Source organism: Oryctolagus cuniculus, chromosome 20 (assembly GCF_051225735.1).
Source record: "Oryctolagus cuniculus isolate XC-2025 breed Fujian yellow rabbit chromosome 20, ASM5122573v1, whole genome shotgun sequence".
In the NCBI taxonomy this organism is placed as follows: Eukaryota; Metazoa; Chordata; class Mammalia; order Lagomorpha; family Leporidae; genus Oryctolagus; species Oryctolagus cuniculus.
The window spans coordinates 41,239,421-41,257,834 of NC_142886.1; the positions used below are offsets into that span (position 1 = coordinate 41,239,421).

Below are 18,414 nucleotides of genomic sequence, written 5' to 3' on the forward strand. Positions count from 1 at the left end.
GATCCTGTCCCCATTGGGCATACAGGGGAATGAAGCACAGAGAGGTCAAGCGACTTGCCCGAGGTCGCAGAGGCCGGTGGGCCAGAGCCCTCACCCCCACCTGTGGGTCGCCTCATTCCGCCGGCCCTTGGCATCTTCTGCACCTGCACGCTGCGGCTCCTACGTCCCTCGCTACTCCAAAGACCTCCTGTCCCACTCTGCCCCAGTCCCAACACCCAAAAGTCACCTCCCCTAGGAGCCTTCTTGGTCGCCCAGGCAATGTGTGCAGAGCCCCCTCTGTGCCCACGTGGCCGCCTTCCCGGCATCCTCTGCACTCCCTCTGGGGTTGCTGGCACGCGGTGCCTCGTCCGCATGCCCCTTGCCTGCAGCCCAGGGCCCAGCTCGGTGCAGGGAGCCCCTGTTCCTGTTAGTGAAGAGAAGTCTCAGGACAGATGGCTGGGGTTAGGGATGGAGGAAGCCTGGGGACAGCGGCCACCTCACCTCTGCTTCCCGCTGGGCACCGAGGGGGAGGAAGGAGGGCCAGGGGGCAGGGGCCGCCTCCCAGCGGGCACTTTCAGAGTGCAAATCAGCCTGCTCACTGGGCCGTGCTTTGAAATCTCTCTGTCTTGCAAATCTTCACAGATGGGGTTTTCTGGGTGGACTATTCAAGCTGTAAAATGTACATCTGTTTTTTCAAAAATTACCAAAATGAATGCACCTGTTAGGGGTTGGGCTTGGAAAGCCAGAGCGTCTGGGTTTGAATCCCAGCTCCGCGTCCTTGGGGGGGCGTGACCTGGACAAGTCTCTTCATCTCTGCTCCTTTCCTGTCTGTGAAATGGGGTTGCTACTGGGAGGGGGCTAAGATGATTCCATGGGTCAAGTCTAGCCCCTAGCTCAACACACAGCACCCAGCGCATCCTAGGGCTCAGTTCAAGTTACTGTTATTGTTGTTACTGTTGTCATTGTTATTGTCTGCATGCTTGTTTTGTCCTTGGGGCTCTTGCGGGATGTCTCCGATCCCTTTATTCACTGCGTGTCACAGATGAGGAAGCTGACGTCCCATCAGTTGCCTGGAGCCAGGACCTGGATGAGTTCTGACTCTGAAGCTGCTGGCTCAGGCGCTGCATAGCTGTTGGGATGCCTGCATCCTATATCAGAGGGCCTGGGTTCGAGTCCTGGCTCTGCTTCATTCCAGCTTCCTGCCAGTGCAGACCCTGGGTGGCAGCAGTGATGGCACAAGTAGTTGGGTCTCTGCCCTCCACCTGGGAGACCCAGACGGAGATCTGAGTCTCTGGTTTCATCCTGGCACCACCCCAGCCACGGTGGGCTTTGGGGGAGCAAACCAGTGGGATGGGAACTCTCTCTCTGCATCTCAAAGAAATAGCAATTTAGAAATATTAATGAAGTTACTACCTCCCCCCACCTCCTTCCAGGAGAGCAGAGGGTGTGTGAAAGCCACGCTCAGCTGCCGGCCGGGGATTCGCAGCCCTGTGAGTACAGATGACACGCAGCAAGCTTATGACCAAGTGCGTCGCGCCAGGGCTACCACGCAGCACGGGTCCAGGGGGCCACACCCGCTGCGGCCTGTCACTTGGTGGTCTTGCAGTTGGCACAGTGTGGCAATACTGGGTGGCCCTGGCTCCCCGCTTCTCTTCTGTCCCATGGTCTCTGTTTACAGACGACTTTCATGATGTAAACACTCTGGAAACAAGCTCCCCTCCCCTTTAAAATTTTTATTTATTTGAAAGAAGAGAGAGAAAGAGAGAGAGAGGGAGAGAGAGAGAAGGGTATCTGCCATCCACTGGTCCACTGTCCAGAAGCCTGTGAGGGCCAGGGCTGGGTCAAGTCGAAGCCAGGAGCCAGGAACGCCGTCTGTGTCTCCCCTGTGTGTGGCCGAACCCAGCTGTCTGAGCGTCACCTGCTGCCTCCCAGGGCGTGTGTGGGCAGGAAGCTGGAATCAGGAGTGGAGCCAGGACTTGAACCAAGGTCCTCTGACCGGGGGATGTGGGTGGCCCAAGCAGCCTCTTAACCATGGAGCCAAACGGCTACCCAGTCCCCTTTGGGTTGACACATTTTAGACGGAACAGTCTGGGTCCTGGTCCAGGTGCTTACAGATCCGGAGCTGGCCGGTGCAACCTAGGTTTCACCTTTTGGGCCCTGCTCGCCCTAAGAAAATGGAAAAGCAAAGGAACTCGGGGGCCTCGCTGCGTCTCTTGCCATCTGGTTGGTGGCAGGGCAGTGGTTTATTGTGTAAACAGAACCCAGCCTCTGAACAATTTTGGACCCAAATCAACCTCCGAGACAACAAATAACTCGCTAAGTAACACGAAGCTTGCTTGTCTTCCAGAACCTTCCAGGGCCTGGAGAATGGCAGGCTGTGGTGTGTGCTCCTGGAATGCTGCTTTGCAACGTGGCATTAAAAACCATCCTTCCCCACAGAAACTGCCTCGCGCCTTGGCCTGGGCTCCCGAGACGTGGCCACGGGGAGTGGGCGTCGACCGAGTGGCCTGGGCACCCACTTCCGCATCTCCGGTCTCCTGCAGGCTGTCCGACTCTTGTCTAAAGGCAGGCTTCACGCTGAGCCTGGGGACAACGTGTCCACTGCATTCTCTGGCGTCACACCCAAGATGGCACAGTGCCCGTGTCCGAAAAAATGGCAGCCGAAGGCAGGCACCAAGGTGGCTCGTGCCCCAGGCCCGAGCTCTGCTGCCTGCTTTGGCTTTGCCCACCCTGACCCCACCCCCACGCCACCTCCTGCTCTGAGGATTGCGTCACAGGCTCCCTGCCCTCTGATTGGCTGGCAATCAGAGGCTTGGTGGACAGGGCGGATCAGGGGTGTTTGCCGTCTGCAGGGTGCCTGCCTCCCGGTGCCGAGGGAGCTCTCACTCCCCTCAGAGCGCCTGTCTTGCATTTCACTTCTCTCCCTTGCTCCAGCCCTAAGGAGAACGCCAGCTCCCCAGACACACCGGTCCCAGGGGCTGCCTGCTGCACCATCCCTGCCTCTGTCCACACGTTTGCACTAAATTCCCCTTAATTATCCCCACTGGAAGATGCCGTTGGCTCCCCGCTGGGCCTGGCACGGAGACCTGTGCGGCGGATGTGGCTTCCCTGCAGTGCAGAGTCATGGAAGAACGTGTGTGAGCGGAACACTGCACACAGAGGACCTGCCTCTGAAAAGCACCGTCCGTCCAGTTCTCTCTTCCGGGCAGCACAGCCGCGTGCTCCTCCTTCCTCCCTGGGCTCCAGCACCGGTGCGCGTCTGTCCCTGCCCGTCCCAAGCCTCCCCTTGTGCCTGCCCCGACCCGTGCATCCCACCCCTGTGGGCTCCCTCGGGCAGAGCGCCCCGCTGCTCCCGCAGGTGCACAGCCGCTCCCTTCTGAGCAATGCCTGTGGCTGCTGAGTCAAGCCCCTCCCAGGATGGTCTCAGGCAGCGAGAAGTTGGCTTTTCTGAGAACGACCGCTGCTGGCTCCAGCCTGAGGTGACGAACACCACAAAACTGCTTCTGCTCCCACTCAGATAATCCGAGGGCTCTCAGGCAGTCGGTGACTAGTGGGGGCCCTGAAGGCAGGAGACTGGAACCCCGGTGGGAAGTCGGCTCGAGGCCTGAGGAAGTGAGAGCACACACACACCTGGAGGACGAGGGGACACTGCCACTCTCCTGGCTGCACTCGCCTCCAGAAGGAAGCCTTCAGGCTGGGCTTGCTCCGGCTGATGCAGCTGGGGAAAGCGGGGCATGGAGAGGACCTCAGCGTCTGAACACCACGATTCATTCCTACATCTGTCGCTTTCTGGCCTTGAGAGCTCTGCAAAGTTCAGCAGCCTCCTTGGGCCCCAGTTTCTTCTTTTTTAAAAAAAGATTTATTTATTTGAGGGGCCAGCGCCACAGTGTACTGGGTTAATCCTCGGCCTGCAGAGCCGGCATCCCATATGGGCGCCAGTTCTAGTCCTGGCTGTTCCTCTTCCAGTCCAGCTCTCTGCTGTGGCCTGGCAAAGTGGTGGAAGATGGCCCAAGTGCTTGGACCCTGCACCTGTGTTGGAGACCGGGAGGAGGCACCTGGCTCCTGGCTTCGGATCAGCCCAGCTCTGGCTGTCGTGGCCATTTGGGGAGTGAACCAATGAAAGGAAGACCTTTCTCTCTGTCTCCCTCTCTCACTGTCTGTAATTCTACCTGAAAAATAAACAAATAAAAATCTTTTAAAAAAAGATTTATTTATTTGAAAGTCAGAGTTACACAGAGAGAGGAGAGGCAGAGAGAGAGAGAGAGAGAGGTCCTCCACCCGCTGGTTCACTCCCCAATTGGCCGTGACAGCTGGGGCTGCGCCGATCCAAAGCCAGGAGCCCAGAGCTTCTTCCAGGTCTCCCATGCTTCTGGGTTCCCACACAGGTGCAGGGGTCCAAGGACTTGGGCCATCTTCTACTGCTTTCCTAGGCCATGGCAGAGAGCTGGATTGGAAGTGGAGCAGCCAGTACTTGAACTCACGCCCATATGGGATGCCTGCACTGCAGGCGGTGGCTTTACCGACTATGCCACAGCACCGGCCCCCCCCCCTTCTTTAAAATGGGGTTGATGGGGTGGGCATTTGATCTAGTAGTTAGGATGCTGTTAGGATGGCCGCATCCCATCCCGGAGTGCCTGAATTCAAGTCCTGGCTCAGTTCCAATCCCAGCTTCCTGTCATTGCTATACCCTTGGAGGCAGCAGACAATGGCCCAGGTGGTTGGGTCCCTGCCACCTACATAGCAGCCTGGCTTGAATTCCAGCCATTGCAGGCGTTTGGAGAATGAACAGGGGGTAAGAGCTGTTTGCCTGCCTGCCTCTCAAATAAATTAATTTTAAATGTGTTTAATAATGATGACTGGTATAAGAATCACATGTAAAGGTGGTTGCACGAAGTCTGGTTGACATGGAAACCAGGGGCCCAGGCTGACAGGTGGAAGAAGCGCAAGACCTGCAGGTGCGATGATTTGACGATAGGGCTTTGGAACTCCTGCAGATCGCTAACTCCCAGTCAGGGGTTGACGTACCAGGAGGGTGGAGACTTGATTCAATTGTGATGTCTAGGAGGTGAGCCTAGTGAGAGGGCCTTAGGTTATTGGGGGCGTGTCCTGAGAGGTAGTGCTTGTGAGAGGATTGATTATAAAAGCCTGAGCCAGGCCCAGCAGCCCGCTCTGCTTCCGGGGTGTCTCCGCCATCTTTTCTCTGCATGTATCCCACTCTGCACTGTCCTCACTGGACACCAGACTGGTGAGGCCGGCCGGCCAGCCTTGGACTGTGAACCTCCAAAACAGTGAGCCCAAACACACCTTCCCTCCTCGGTACGTTCTCCCAGGTGTTTGTGTAGGTGTGAAGAGCTAAGACAGAGGGGGCCAAGGAGTGGCAGCTCCACTGCCACTAAGAATGTAGACAGCTTTGGAACTGTTACCGGGGGGTGGGTGCTGGAAGTCTGGAGAAGCAGGCTGGGGGAGCCTTGAATGCTACAAGCAGAGCGCTGTCGGGGATTCTAACGCCTGAATCAGAATACCCCCATGTCGATAGAAACGTGGATGGTGACGGCGATGGCGGTAGGTTGGCTGCAGCATAAAACCCGGCTGTGTTGTATCCCACGCTTTGTGGGTCTCTGAGCTCAGATCTGGAGGACTGGTTTGGTTGCAAAGCTGCAGCGTGTTCAGGCTGCGGCGTGGGCGGGCGTGGGCGTTCCAGGCCACTGGGTGTCAGTTTCACAGTGAGAATCAGAAGCCAAAGCCAGCAGAGCAGGAAGATTTGGGAAATTCACAGCCTGGCCAGGGGAGGAGCAAAGAAAAAGGCTTTGGGGGCTGGGAGTGCATGGTGGAGAGACTGCTTGCTAAGGAGAGTAGTAGCCCAGGTCAGAGGGAGTCAGGTGTTAACAATGGGAGAAGCACCGAAGGCGTTTCAGAGCCCTGGGCGCCTGGAGGCTCAGGTGCAGCTCCCGCCGATGGTAGCCCTTGGAGTCCAGGTGATGCTTCTTTTGCAGGTATGAAGAATGCAAGAGTTAAGGAGTCGTGGCGGCTTCCAGGGATTTTCAAAGGCCAGGCAGAGCTGTGCAACAGGGCCAGGGCTGCCCGAACCCTTGGGAGCTCACCCAGCTGCCACCGTGTGCCCAACACGGGGCTTTAGGATTCGGTGCTTGCGCTGCTGAGTGTGGGTCTTGCTTTCATGGGTTTAAGCCTTTCTGTCCTTGAACTTGATCCTTCCCCTGCATGTGTTCCACTATCCACTGCTCTCATCAGACAGCAGCCCCACGGGGCCACCCAGCCTTGGACCGTGAGCTGAAATAGCCTTTCCCTCCGCCTGCGCCGGGTATTGAGTTGGCGTGGTGAAGCGCTGACTCTGCTGACCGCAGTGGGTGGGCCGGGCTGGGGCTACTGCACCACCCCTGCTCATGGAGACTGCGCCGTCCACTTACTGGCCAGGTGACCCTGGGCAGGTTCCCTTATCCGCAAAAACGGGGCTAACCCCAACCCCTCACACGGCCGTTGTACTGAACAAGTTAATGAGTCTAGAGGTCTTCCATCCGCACCTGCCCCTCTCAGTGCTCCGTAAATGTCGCGCCGCCCTTCGCCCCTCGAGCCGCCATGGCGAGGGTCTGTGTGTCCCGCTCTGGTGACAGTGTTGGCTTCGTTTGATTGACAAGGTTTGCCTCCCTCGGGGCTCCTGTGCAGCTGGGGAGGGCAGGGATGCAGGGCAGAGCGTGCGCCCACAGGGTCCTTTCTGGACCTAACTGCTGAGAGCGCTCAAAGCGACCACGGAGGCTCCCCTCCCACCTTCCTGCAGAGCGGCCTGGGGGCCCGGGACGTGCATGGCACTAGGGTGGCGGCAAGGGGCTGAAAGAAATGAGGCCAGGCCGAGAATCCGTAACCCAGACAGGGAGCCTCACCTAGAAAACTCTGAAAATGTTCCACCGAGCGTCGATGGTGGCAGGGAAGCAGCCCGGCTGGCAGGTCGGGAAGGCGACCTCCGGAGCCAGGCTGCTGGGTTCAGCCCCAGCTCCGCTGCGGGCCACGCTCACCGACCTCGCCGTTCCTCCTGTGGAAGGGGAAAGGATGAGGACGGCCTCCCGCAGGAGGGTGTGTGCAGGGGCTTGGCACAGCTCCTGGCCCACAGTGAGTGCTCGGTCACCCTCGGCTATTGCCAGGAGCCTGGCAGCCAGCGTGGCGGCGTCTGACGGCCAGGGGCAGCCAGAGACGGCAGCAGAGGGGCCTCCGGAGATGCCCAGGCCCTAACCTCTGCCATCACTGTCACCTGCCATGCAAGGACCATGTGTGTGTGTGCGTGTGTATGTGTGCACGCGCGTGTGTGCGTGTGCGTATGTGTGATTACATTAGGGGCTACGAGCTTATCCAAGCAGGCAGTGTAAGCGCCAGAGGGAAAGGGGGAGGTGGTGGTGGGGACTCCACAGAGAAGCAAATGCACCTGCCACAGGGGGGCTTTGAGGACGGGTGGGGGCCGTGAGCCAAGGAATGTGAGTGGCGACCAGGAAGTGCAAGAGGCCACGGAACAGAGTGTCCACAGAGGACACCCGCGTGGCCAGTGCTGCAATTTCAGCCCCAAGAGACCCGTTTCAGACCTCCAGAATTCCAAGGGCGGGAACTGGCGCTGTTTCGTGCAACGGGAAACTAACACAGGCGCTTCCAGGAAGGATGGGCCCAGGGAAGCCGGCTTGCAGCCTCCCCCCGCAGTCCCTGTGCCCTGCGGAAACTGGAACGCGCAGGCCAGGGGACTGAGTGTGCCCTGGGCCCGGCCAGAGGGAACAGCGTGACTCTGTTGATTAACAGCCCTGCTGCGCCTTGAAGGATGCAGCGTGTGGCGTCTGGGTGAGCAAGGGAGGGGCAGAGAGCAACAGAGAAAAAGCAGTACTGGAAGCAGGCCGGGACGGAAGTCAAGGAGACTGGCGGAGTTAGTCACTCACTGTGCGATCATGTGTTCACTCAACACGTGTGTGTGTGCGTGTGCGTGCGTGCGTGCTGGAGGGGCCGTGAAACCTGCTAGTGAGGCGAGCATGACCTCAAGGTTGTCCTTAGGAAACTTAGACTCTGGAGGGGAAGAGAGAGTGCTTTTTCAATAAAATCTGCCAAGGGTTAAAGCCAGGGACATACAACTTGTTAAGAGGACACATCAAGGTAGGCTTCCTGGAGGAAGTGGCCCATCGGCTGATATTCACAGGATAAAACAGGGTTTGCTGACTATCAGTCCAGGCCCTGTGTGGGGGCCTGCGTTCAGCAGGTGCTGTTTGAAGCTCAGTGATAAATCTTGCTATTTCCAGTCCACGTCTGTCTTAATTCATCTTATTACACTATGGAGGAAGCCTCAGGTGGGGGTAGGATGTCTTTTTTTTTTTTTAATATTTTATTTATTTGAAAGACAGTTACAGAGAGAGGCAGAGACAGAGAGAATCTTCCATCCAATGGTTCACTCCCCAGATGGCCACAATGGCTGGAGCTGAGCCGATCTGAAGCCAGGAGCCAGGAGCTTCTTCCAGGTCTCCCATGTGGATGTAGGGGCCCAAGCACTTGGGCCATCCTCTACTGCTTTCCCAGGCCATAGCAGAGAGCTGGATTGGAAGAGGAGCAGCCGGGACTAGAACTGGCACCCTTATGGAATGCCTGCGCTTCAGGCCTGGGCTTTAACCCACTGTACCATAGCGCCGGCCCCAAGAGGGTAGGATGTCCTTAACACCCCTCTTGGGACTGGTGATGTGGTACAGCGCGTTAAGCTGCCATTTCTAACTCTGGCATCCCACACTGGGGCGCTGGTTTGAGTCCAGGCTGTTGGGCTTCCCATCTACTTCCCTGCTAATGCACCTGGGAAGGCAGCAGAAGGGGGCCCAAACTCTTGGGCCCCTGCCACCCACATGGGGGACCCCGATGGAGTTCCTGGCTCCCGGCTCCAGCCTCGGCCGGGTCCTGGCTGCTGCAGTCATTTTGGGGGTGAACCAGCAGATGGAAGCTCTCCCTGGTGCTCTGCCTTTCAAACAAATACTCTTTCAAAAAGAAAACCCCCTTCCGGTTCCTGCTGGCCGCCAGCATGTCGCACAGCACCAGGTGTCGGCTAAAACTCAGGAGCACCCCGGGCTCCCCTCGCTCCGTCTGTCTGCTCAGTGTGCTTCCGCCGGTGGCACGGGGTGGTCATCCCGAATTTCCACGTCTAGGGGAGGGGTGCAATTTCCTTTCTAAAAATAATCCATTAGATTCTAATACAGAGGCTGGCGCTGTGGCACAGTGGGTTAATCCTCTGCCTGCAGCGCCGGCATCCCACATGGGCGCTGGTTCTAGTCCTGGCTGCTCCACTGCCGATCCAGCTCTCTGCTATGGCCTGGGAAAGCAGTGGAGGATGGCCCAGGTCCTTGGGCCCGTGCACCCGTGTGGGAGACCCGGAGGAAGCTCCTGGCTCCCGATTGGCCCAGCTCCGGCCATTGTGGCCCTTTGTTTCTCCCTCACTGTCTGCAGCTCTACCTCTTAAAAAAAAAATCTTTAATTTCTAGTAGAACCACGAGTGGGGTTTTACCTCTTGCCCTGGAACTGACCCCTACGTCCCGCTGCATGTGGGGCTTGACTCCTCTTCCGGGATTCCCTCCGTCACCAGCCACCTCCACATCCCAATCCTCACCCCCCAGCAGGCACTGCGAATGCTGGGCAGGGGGTAGGGGTGGGGACAGAGCGAGAGCCGTGGAGAGGCAGTGAGACTGTCTGAGAGCTGGGAGTGGGCTGCTGGCGCCTCTTTCCTGGGTCAGGAGCCCTAACAGGGTCTGCACCCAAGGGGTGCCGACTGCAATGAACGTGATGGGACGTTCATGAGCAGCATGGGGAGGGGGCACAGCCCGTAAGTTGCTCGGAACGGCCACGTGCCATACGGGAGTTCAAGTCCTAGCTCCTCTGCCTCCCACTAATGCGCATGTTGGCAGACAGCAGTAGCTGGGGCCATGCCACCGACATGCAGACCTGGGTGGAGCTCCTGGCTCCTGGACTGGGCTTTACCCAGCCCTGGCTGTTGTGGGCATTAGGGAAGTGAACCGCAGATGGGAGATCTTTCTTCCTCTGTCCCTCCCTTTATCTTTCAAAGAAAACGAGAATAAATACAAATTTAACAAAACAAACATGAGAAGATGTAGGTTGTAGGCTTCTTTCTGTTCCCTGAATAGAAGGTTCCACAATAATCCCGTTTCCAAAGTGAAATATTCAAAGAAAAATAGCATATATATAATAATATATACACACATTTAAAATATTTAAGATATACACACTTAAATGGAATGTGAGTGGCTGAGGATTTTAAAACTGATTTAAAATAGAAAACCAGGATTCAATGACAAGACTGGAGGACAGTAGTAGGCAGGGAGGGGCTGTGCTCTGGGGGCTCAAATTACAAAAGCTCAAGATCCCAGAGGACTGCAGTCAGGGTGGTCTTCCCGGAAGAGGTGATACCAAATGGAAACCTGCAGGGAGAGCAGGAGGTGTCCAGGGCAGCTTGCTAGTGACGGGTGTGTGTGGTGCTGTGGATACAAAAGGTAGGGCTGATGGCAGGGACTTGGATGTCTCCTTGGCCCAGGCATGTACTGCTGGCTTCAGGTGCCCCCTTTATTTGATCATTTAGGGCAGGAAAAAGCAGAGCAGAGCCCCCCGGGGTGCCTGGGCCGTCTGGGCAGGACTGAGCTCAACACTCGGCAGAGGCCCAGCCTGAGGAGGTCAGGAATGGACGGGACAGGTAAATGGCATCCACGAGAGAGACCTGGCCCCGGCAGGAGGTCAGCCAGCGTCAGCCCTGCCTCACCCCTCCGCTCCCTGGGCCCGGGCAGGATGCTGTGCCCCAGCCTTGTCTAGGACCTCCAACCTGGGTTGGGGTCCTCGACATCCTTCCCACCCCCACGCTCTTCCCTGTGCCTTAGCCAGGGCTGCCCAGGGCCGGTGACATGGAGGGCTTGGAGACCTGACCCCGCTCCCCGGCCCCACAGCAGGACCCCTGGGCCACACCTCTGGGGGCGGTCTGGATGGCTTGAGCGACAGGGTCTCCCCAGCCCCGCTCCTCCTCCACTGCCCCCAAGGCCTTTCCTCCGGACACCGGGTTTTGAATTTTCCGCCTCTCGAGATGCAGGGGGCCGACCTTGCTGAAGGTCAGCCGCCGTCCCCAGGCCCCCAGCCCAGCTGCCTGTCCCCGCACGCACGCATGGCGCCCTGCGCCGTCAGCCCACCCGGCGCGCGCACTCACCTCTCCCAGGCCGCGTGCAGGACGCCGGCTGTGCTCAGCCCGGTCCAGGCCGCACGGGGGCGTGGCAGGCTCCCCGCCACCGGTTCCGCTCGTCCCAGCGCCTTTGGCTGTGGCGGAGGCTCGGGCTCGGCTGCCCACCCAACCAGGGCCGCGAGCGAACCGACAGACCAGACGCTGGGCGGATGCGAGGCGGGGTGGCGGTGGCGGTGGCGGCCAGCCCCTCCCCGCAGTGGCCTGGGGAGGGCGCGGCTTCCAGACCGGCTCATTAGGGCACTTGCCCTCCGCTGGGAGGGCTCCTTCCCTGGGGCCGGGGCTGGCCGAGCCCCTGTGCTCCCTTGTACGTCTGCATTCTCTGTTCGGAGGGGAGATGGAGCGCAGGTGGCTGGGTTTGCCTGGACCAGGTCTCAGGCCGAGAGGAACCACCCTGAACTTAACCTTGGGGAGCTTGGGTATTTGGGATTCCTGCTGTGACACTCCCCCCCCTCCAGACCCCTTTACACACTGAGAGCAGGTGGGCTTCGCTCTGGAGGCTACCCTCCCCCCAACCCCCTACTGTTCCGCTCCCTGGAATAGGGCAAGGGGTGGAGAGGGGCGTGGACCTTGTCCATCCTCTGGCACAAGTGACCTCTGTGTGTGTCCTAGGCGGAAAGCCATGGCTCCTTCCTCTCCCTCCCCTCCTCCTGTCATCTCCTCCCTCTTCCCTCCTCCTCCCTCTTCCCTCCTCCCCCCTGTCTCTCTCTCTCCCCCCGTCTCTCTCTCTCCCCCCGTCTCTCTCTCTCCCCCGTCTCTCTCTCTCCCCCCTGTCTCTCTCTCTCCCCCCTGTCTCTCTCTCTCCCCCCTGTCTCTCTCTCTCCCCCCTGTCTGTCTCTCTCTCCCCCCTGTCTCTCTCTCTCTCCCCCCTGTCTCTCTCTCTCTCCCCCCGTCTCTCTCTCTCCCCCCGTCTCTCTCTCTCCCCCCGTCTCTCTCTCTCTCCCCCCGTCTCTCTCTCTCTCTCCCCCCGTCTCTCTCTCTCCCCCCGTCTCTCTCTCTCCCCCCGTCTCTCTCTCCCCCCGTCTCTCTCTCTCCCCCCGTCTCTCTCTCTCCCCCCGTCTCTCTCTCTCCCCCCTGTCTCTCTCTCTCCCCCCGTCTCTCTCTCTCCCCCCGTCTCTCTCTCTCCCCCCGTCTCTCTCTCTCCCCCCGTCTCTCTCTCTCCCCCCGTCTCTCTCTCTCCCCCCGTCTCTCTCTCTCCCCCTGTCTCTCTCTCTCCCCCCGTCTCTCTCTCCCCCCGTCTCTCTCTCTCCCCCCTGTCTCTCTCTCTCTCCCCCCTGTCTCTCTCTCTCTCCCCCCGTCTCTCTCTCTCTCCCCCCTGTCTCTCTCTCTCTCCCCCCTGTCTCTCTCTCTCTCCCCCCTGTCTCTCTCTCTCTCCCCCCGTCTCTCTCTCTCCCCCCGTCTCTCTCTCTCCCCCGTCTCTCTCTCCCCCCGTCTCTCTCTCTCCCCCCGTCTCTCTCTCTCTCTCTCCCCCCGTCTCTCTCTCTCTCTCTCCCCCCGTCTCTCTCTCTCTCTCTCCCCCCGTCTCTCTCTCTCCCTCCCCCCGTCTCTCTCCCTCCTCCCCCCCCCGTCTCTCTCCCTCCTCCCCCCGTCTCTCTCCCTCCTCCCCCCCTGTCTCTCTCCCTCCTCCTCCCCCCCCCAGTCTCTCCCTCTTTGGCCTATTTGGTTGTGGTGCTCCCAGTGGTGGGCTGGAGCTGGCCTGCACTGGCCCCTGAGAACACGCTGGGGGGATTTCCAGGCATTTTGCAAGCCAGCTGCTAAACACAGGCATCATTAACTTACGGAAACCTACAATTAAATCCCTTCGACTAGAAATAAAGGCAGTTAATTGGGACTGGCGTTGTGGCTCAGCGGATTAAGCTGACGCTTGACACCCGCACTCCATGTCAGTGGGTTCATGTGCCTGGCTGCTCCGCTTCTGATCCAGCCCCCTGCTAATGCACCTGGAACAGCGGTGGAGGGCGGTCCAAGTGCTTGGGCCCCTGCCACCCTCGCGGGAGGCTCGGAAGCAGCTTTGGATGGCCCAGCCCCTGCCATTCTGGTCATTTGGGGAATGAAGCAGCAGATGGAAGATCTTTCCTGTCCCTCCATCACTCTGCCTTTCAAATAAATAAATCTTTTTAAAAATTCGTCTGCTTTGTTCTTGATCTGAGGGTCAGAGAGGAAGATCTTCCATCAGCTGCTTCTCTCCAAATGGCCACTGTGGTCAGGGAGGGCCAGGCTGAAGCCAGGAGCCTGGAACTGCACCTGGGTCTCCTGCGTGGGCCCAAGGGCCCTTGTCTGCTCGCCTAGACGCGTTAGCAGGGAGCTGGATCGGAAGTGGAGCAGCCAGGACATAGTGAGCCCGTGTGAGATACCAGCATCAGCGGTGGCAGCTGTACCTGCTGTGCCTCGACCCTGGCCCCAGCGAATGAGTCTTTTTTTTTTTTTTTTTTAAGAAAGCAAATATCAGACTCCATAACTTCCTGATTATTTTACTGTTGCCCATGCTTTTGAGGTCACTGACGCCAGTTGCCTCGCAGGGTGGTGCTATTGTATAATGGGGTGCTACTGTCCCCTCCCAGCTCCGCGTTGAGTGACATCTGGCAGCCTGAATTCGGCCACGGTGGCTGTATTTGCACCACAGACATTGGCAGGTGCTACATTCAAGGCTCCATTATGTTTTCTTCATTACCTACACTGTCCAGACCTGAGAGAGGGAGAAAATGTGAAGATTGTAGATGAGTTTTAAAAGCACCTTGGGTATTAGGGTGTGTAAATGAGATGGCCGTTTTGAATAAAGCATGCCACATCGTACCTTTACCAGGTGACGAGCATAAAAACAGGAAACAGCCGCCCCACACGCAGACGCTGCTCCTTGGTTCAGCAGTCACTGGTGTGGCAAGCGAAGTTCTGACACCCGTCTCTGGCCTGTTTCTCTTTCATCATGCTTGTTGATCGAAAAATCAACCAACGTGCGTATTGTAGCTGTGCTCATTCATAGACTGGCCCCAAATACGTAGGCTTGGTGAAATGCAATTCTATGAGAATCCATTAGCTGTATGGATTTATAATAGAGTATGGTATTTTATTTGTAAATCATGTAGCGCATCTTGTGTAATATTCCCAGACTTGTATACCTGCCCCCTGGCCAGCTGATGCACTCGGGCAGGATGCCTGCTGGCGGCCCCTGTGTCCCCCCAAGTGCCCGTGTGCTGGTCCCCGGGAAGCCACAGAGACTTTGGAGATGGAGGTCACGGGGGCCCTGCCTCAGAAGGGAAGCAGGTGGTCCTCGGGAGAGGGGCACTGTGAAAGCAAGCTGCATCTCGCTCTGTTTCCTGGTGTGAGATGACGTCACTTGTTCCCGCGTGCCCTTGCCATGGCCGTCACACAGCCGAGAGGGGGCCCTCACCAGAACTGAGCTGATGTAGGCCATTGCAAGCCATGCCCTTGAACCTCTGCATCTAAGCCCAATAACCCTTTCTTCCTAAGCAGCCCGTGTCAGGCATTATGGTGTAGGAGGGGTTATCAGAAAGTTGATGAAAAATGCTCATTATGAAAAATGATATATGGATTTATATACTCTTTATTACAAGCTTATTTATTTGAAAGTCAGACTTACAGAGGAGAGGCATAGGCAGAGGGAGAGATTGATCTTCTGTCCACTGGCTCACTCCCCAAATGGCCGCAACAGTCAAGACTAGGCCAGGCCAAAGCTAGGAGCTTCATTGGGTCTCCTACGTGGATCAGGGGGCCCAAGGACTTAGGCCATCTTCCACTGCTTCCCCAGGCACATTAGGGAGCTGGATCTGAAGTGGAGCAGCTGGGACTCAAACCAGTGCCTATATGGGATGCTAGCACTGCAGGTGGCCCCTATAATTTTTAACATGAGTTTAAAAACAAAGTTTTTTCAAATCTTTTTTAAAAGAGTTACAGAGAGAGAGGAGAGGCAGAGAGAGGGGGAGGGGTATGGGGAGGGGGAGGGATGGAGGGAGAGGGGCCTTCCTTCCGGTGATTCACTCTCTAATTGGCTGCAACAGCCAGAGCTGCGCTGATCTGAAGCCAGGAGCTTCTTCTGGGTCTCCCATGTGGGTGCAGGGGCCCAAGGACTTGGGCCATCTTCTACTGTTTTCTCAGGCCATAGCAGAGAGCTGGATCAGAAGTGGAGCATCCAGGACTTGAACCTGTGCCCATATGGGATGCCGGCACTGCAGGCAGTGGCCTTACCTGCTATACCACAGTGCTGGGCACCCCCATAAACTTCTTAAAAAATGTATTTATTTGGGGCTGGCATTGCAGCCACTGCCTGCAATGCCTGCATCCCAAGTGGGTACCAGTTTGAGTCCTGGCTGCTCCTCTTCCGACCCAGCTCCCTACAGATATGCCTGGGAAAGAGCAGAGGTTGCCCCTGCACCCATGGGCGATCTGAATGAAGCTCCAGGCTCCTGGCTTCAGCCTGCCCAGGCCCGGGCACTGCAGCCATCTGGGGAGTGGACCAGCAGACGGAAGAGCTCACTGGTGCTCTCCCTTTCTGTAACTTTGCCTTTTAAATAAACGAATTCTTAAAAATATGCACTATCACTTTAAAAATTTTTATTTATTTGAAAGGCAGAGTTAAGAGTAAGGGACAGGGCCAGCGCTGCGGCTCAATAGGCTAATACTCTGCCTGTGGCGCTGGCACACCAGGTTCTAGTCCCGGTCGGGGCACCAGATTCTGTCCTGGTAGCCCCTCTTCCAGGCCAGCTCTCTGCTGTGGCCCGGGAGTGCAGTGGAGGATGGCCCAAGTGCTTGGGCCCTGCACCCACATGGCAGACCAGGAGGAAGCACCTGGCTCCTGGCAGCGCGGTGCGCTGGCCACAGCGGCCATTGGAGGGTGAACCAACAGCAAAGGAAGACCTTTCTCTCTGTCTCACTGTCCACTCTGCCTGTCAAAAAAATTTAAGAAAAGTAAGGGACAGATCTTCCATCTACCGGTTCACTCCCTAAATGGCCACAACAGCCAGGGCTTGGTCAAGCTGAAGCCAGGGGACAGGAGCTTCATCTGAGTCTCCTACGTGGGTGCAGGGGCCCAAGCACTAGGGTCATCTGCTGTCTCACAGGCACTTTAGCAGGGAGCTGGATCAGAAGTGGAGCACTTGTGCTCAGATGGGATGCTGGTATCTCAGGCAGTGCCTTAAGCTGTGGGCACCCTGCAACACCAGCTCCTGCGAACTTCTTTTTTTTTTTTTTTTTTTTTTTTTAATTTATTGAGAGAGAGAGTTAGACAGTGAGAGGGAGAGACAGAAAGGTCTTCCTTCTATTGGTTCATTCCTCAAATGGCTACATCCGAAGCCAGGAGCCAGGAGCTTCTTCCGTCTCCCATGCGGGTGCAGGGGCCTAAGGACTTGGGCCATCTTCTGCTGCTTTCCCAGGCCATAGCAGAGAGCTGGATAAGAAGAGGAGCAGCCGGGACTTGAATCAGCGCCCATATGGGATGCTGGTGCCACAGGCAGAGGATTAAGCTGTTGCACTCTGCAACACCAGCTCCTGTGAGCTTTTAACTTTTAATTCTAGTTTCCCACAAGTTTTTATTTATTTATTTATTTCATAGGTAGAGTTACAGAGAAAGGTCTTCCTTCCGCTGGTTCAGCCCCCAAATGGCCGCCATGGCTGGTGCTGCGCCGATCCAAAGCCAGGAGCTTCCTCCTGGTCTCCCATGCGGGTGCAGGGCCCAAGCACTTGGGCCATCCTCCACTGCCCTCCCGGGCCACAGCAGAGAACTGGACTGGAAGACGAGCAACTGGGACTAGAACCGGTGCCCATATGGGATGCCAGTGCCTCAGGCGGAGGATTAACCAAGTGAGCCACGGTGCCGCACACCCCCCCCCCCCAAGCTTTTTGAAGTCCCCTGTACCTTCCTTAAGGTCTGGCCTCATTGCCTTACTCATGTTCTCCCGGGGTGAGCCCCTCAGAATGTCCCAGATCTTTATTGAGCCAGACCTCCCTGAGCTGAGGGCACAGGTCCCCGGCTGCCATGTGGGCATTTCCTGTGTATGAGGTCATGTGGAGGGTGGAGGAGACCTGTGACCCGGGAGGGGGCATCTGGGTGTCTCAGCTGCAGAACCTCACGGTACTGCTCAGGGTCGGGGGACCGACACCGGGATGGGGTGGAAGTGAGTCGTCATGGAGCTGCAAGCAGCCGGTAGGGCGATGAGTGACAGGTTACGGACACGGGCGCAGGTGTTGGGGGCGGTGTGGTGGGATCTGAGTGTTGGCCCTGTGGAGTGCCTCTGGGACATCCACACTGGAACCAGATCTGGAGGAGCCGGGGCTGGGTGCCGATGAGAGCCGAGAATGTGCACAGGCTTGTCTGGGACTGGAGAAGCCGTGAGCGCTGGGCGTGCCTCATGGAGCTGCCTGGAGAGGCCCCCGTCTGCGGACGGCTGGGTGTGGCTTCTGGGGGCCAGGGTGGGGCAGTGTCTCAGAGGTCACCTGAGGCAAACGCTGGGCAGGTGATGAGGACTGAGGGGCCCCCTGGATCCAGGGGGACAACAGGCAGCTGGGGTGGATTGCAGAAGGAGGTGGCAGGGCAGGAAGGCCGGAGGCGGGCCAGTGTGGCCCCGGAGCAGTTGTGTGTGTGTAATTCTGGTCACACTCGGGTCCCTGCGATGCAGGGGGCAATGGGGGCCATTGAGGCTGCACCCGTTTCTGTGGCTGCCCTTGGGAGCAGAGGACAGCAGGGCAGTGAGAGAGCCGTGGGCTGGGCAGAGCCGTGCCAGATGAGAGGGAGCGGAGGGGCAGAAGTGGAGTCGCGGGGCTCAAATCCTGCCCGGACCACACAGGATGAAGGCTGCACAGTGGCCGCCACCCGGGCTGGCTCAAAGTAGTGCGGTGGCAGCTCCCGTTGAGCGCCAAACTCGAGGGCGGTCGGTGGGGCAGCAGCTGGACAGAAAGAGCTTTGAGGATTTCTGGTCAGGTGGGGGAAGCTCACTCCTGCCTTCTGTCTCCCGCCCCCCTGATGTACGCAGCAGAGGTCCCCAAGGCGCAGACCCTGCATCCTGCACTCGGGCGCTAGAATCCAGAGGCGCCAGCTGAGGCTGAGCACCCGTCCTGGTAGATTCTGTACCGGATGGGATTCAGTTTGTGCCGGCTTAACCATACAGGCGATTCCGGGTGCTAAACAGCAAGACCTCGCCCCTGCTCGACGGGTGGGCAGGAGCCTCTGGGGG

General features: G+C 57.9%; 1 protein-coding gene and 1 long non-coding RNA gene across 2 annotated transcripts in view; one reads left to right on the plus strand and one right to left on the minus strand.

The window, feature by feature from the left end:
- Positions 1 to 11,610, minus strand: part of GPR68 (G protein-coupled receptor 68) — a 29,464-nt gene extending 17,854 nt beyond the window's left edge. The window contains exon 1 of the mRNA XM_017349478.4: positions 11,201 to 11,610. The gene's annotated coding sequence lies outside the window, so the exon portion shown is untranslated. The remainder of the gene's footprint in view (positions 1 to 11,200) is intronic.
- Positions 1 to 18,414, plus strand: part of LOC149120150 (uncharacterized) — a 34,527-nt gene that overhangs the window by 6,300 nt on the left and 9,813 nt on the right. Inside the window, exon 3 of the long non-coding RNA XR_016226855.1 lies at positions 2,327 to 5,295. This is a non-coding gene — a long non-coding RNA (uncharacterized LOC149120150). The remainder of the gene's footprint in view (positions 1 to 2,326; positions 5,296 to 18,414) is intronic.